This window comes from Charadrius vociferus, unplaced genomic scaffold (genome assembly GCF_000708025.1).
Source record: "Charadrius vociferus isolate BGI_N301 unplaced genomic scaffold, ASM70802v2 scaffold501, whole genome shotgun sequence".
Taxonomy (NCBI): Eukaryota; Metazoa; Chordata; class Aves; order Charadriiformes; family Charadriidae; genus Charadrius; species Charadrius vociferus.
Window position 1 is genome coordinate 57738 of NW_009646609.1, and position 2355 is coordinate 60092.

Here is a 2355-nt window from a genome sequence, read left to right on the forward strand (position 1 = left end):
GCAGTAAAATTCCTATGGCCTCCTTCAGTATGAGACTTATTCCAAAGAGAACATACTGAGTGCATCTCCCTGTTGAAACAGTCTGGAGTCTGCAGGTACAGATACCCGCTTTGGGACCAAAGTTTTGTTTTCTGACAGCTCTAGATCCTTGTTAAATGACTGATGCCAGAAAACAAAGACCAGACTTTTAGCATGCCTGTGTTGCATGGTACAAGAAGAAAACAGAATCTTGGATGAAAACAGAGTTGCTTGACTAGAGCATTTCCAAATTTCTTTGGGAGGAAAGCAAGGGTGACGTCCTCTGCATTTTTCCATGCAACACATCCAGAATCATAATTAAAGAAAACAGGAGGAGACTATAAAATGTTAACTAAGTTTCTTAAAAAAACCCCAAACAATACAAAATTAAAAAAAAACCAACAAACCAACCAACAAACTGCCCTCTGCCTTCCCCAGCACTTAATTCAAGGAGGATCCCATTTTCCTTATATGAAACCTGCCTCCAGGAAGGAATGAGCTCCATAGAACAAGTAACCAAGTCAAGGTTGGTTTACTAGAAGTGGACATGGCAATACCAAGAACAGTGCATATTTATAGGGCTATGGGAAAGCATATTATGGAAAAATATTAAAAGAAGTGAAAGAAGAGAAATAATGAACAGTAGTGAATTTGGTTCCAAATACATTCCAAGTCATAAAGACAAAATACAATAGGAAACAAATTCCCAAGACAAGACTTGTTCTGTGTTAAGCATGAAGGCACCTGAAAGAAAAAGTGAAATGTCCAACATAAGTGATGTGATGTTATATGTGTGGCAAGTAATTGTTCTGGAAGTGCTGCTTCCAGGTAAAAGGGCTACACTAACTACATACAAGTTGTACATAAAATGACAAAACTAATACAAGAGGGAAATATTCATAAACACTAATGGAAGGATAAGCGCTCTGGTTATGAAAGAGGCAGAAAAATGTTTTCCATTTCTCAAAATTTAAAAAACAAAGTTCTAGAAAATAATGGTTTCAAACATCAGAAATAAGTGAACAAAAAGAGAACAAGAGAAAAAAAAGTATCACAGCTAGTCATAACAAGCACATAAAGAGATTAGCAGTAATTCTACATGAAAATACCCACCCCAACACACACACTCCACAAAAATCCTATGCTAATCACACAGGTAAAATGCAGACTCTCAAAAACCCACATTGGTGTATCTGAAAACAATCAGAGTCTGAAATGGTGAAACAAAATGTCATGTGTGGTTTCTTTTCAGATTATTTGCTGCATTGGAATATTATTGCCACAGAGGTATCGTCGGTTTACAAAGATAAAGAAAATGGTTTTCATAAAGCATGTATGATGGACTGATTAATGTGAAAGGATGAACTAAAGACAAAAAGATATAAAACCCCACAATTTGCAAAATATAAGCAATTCCTGGCAGGTACATGTTGACTTTTAACATAAAATCACAATAAGAAAGTAAATAAAATTGAAGACTAGCACAAATTAAGAAATTAGGAGACAGCTAGTAACTATATTCCCTATTTATCAATAACATTTCAGGTGGACAGCACCTTGTGAATATGTGTTTGGTTCCAGAGGCAAAACTATAGTTTTCATTAGTGTGACTTCACAGAAAAGTTAGGAAATTTTCTACTGCTAGTTTTGCATCTTATTATTATTTTGAAATATATACATAAGTTTACCTTCATAATTTTTTCCATGGGACTATCTCAACACCTGAGATGTAGCCAAACCATCGTGTCCCAGATGATTTAGGCTGCTATAAGGTCTCCTCAGAGCCTTCTCTTGTCCAGGATGAACAACCCCAACTGTCTCAGCCTGTCCTCGTAGGAGAGGTGTTCCATCCCTCTGATCATTTTTGTGGCCCTCCTCTGGACCACTTCAACAGGTTGTAAGAGTCGATCAGAAGATCAGCGTTGTCTCAACATTTTCATCAGCAACTAGGCCCCCAAAACCTGGGCTAACAGCTTGACATGAGTTTGCAGCAGCTCACTGAGCTGGCTGTCATGAGATGTAGAGAAAGGACTGAGGTGTGACCATTGTACGGGGTACGAGCCATGTCGATACCTTGGTACAAAAGTACGGACAATATCAGAACATGGTACAAGCCTATTCTACTGGAGCAGCAAAGCGAAGAATTGCTGTCGAAGAAGATGGACCACACTGTCTGTGCCATCATCGCTGAAGTAATCTCAAACCTCAGTTGAACTTTCCTCATTATAATGTCATTATAATACAAACCCACACCTCCTGGTAAGAAGCTACCCACCTCCGAAGCTGACCACGCCTCAGACACCCCTCTCCGGGCATGCGTGGAAGCCTTACTCCAGA

General features: G+C 38.7%; 1 protein-coding gene across 1 annotated transcript in view; it reads right to left on the minus strand.

The window, feature by feature from the left end:
- LOC104288850 (zinc finger protein 462-like) overlaps positions 1 to 2355 on the minus strand; it is an 83181-nt gene that overhangs the window by 54706 nt on the left and 26120 nt on the right. The window lies entirely within an intron of this gene.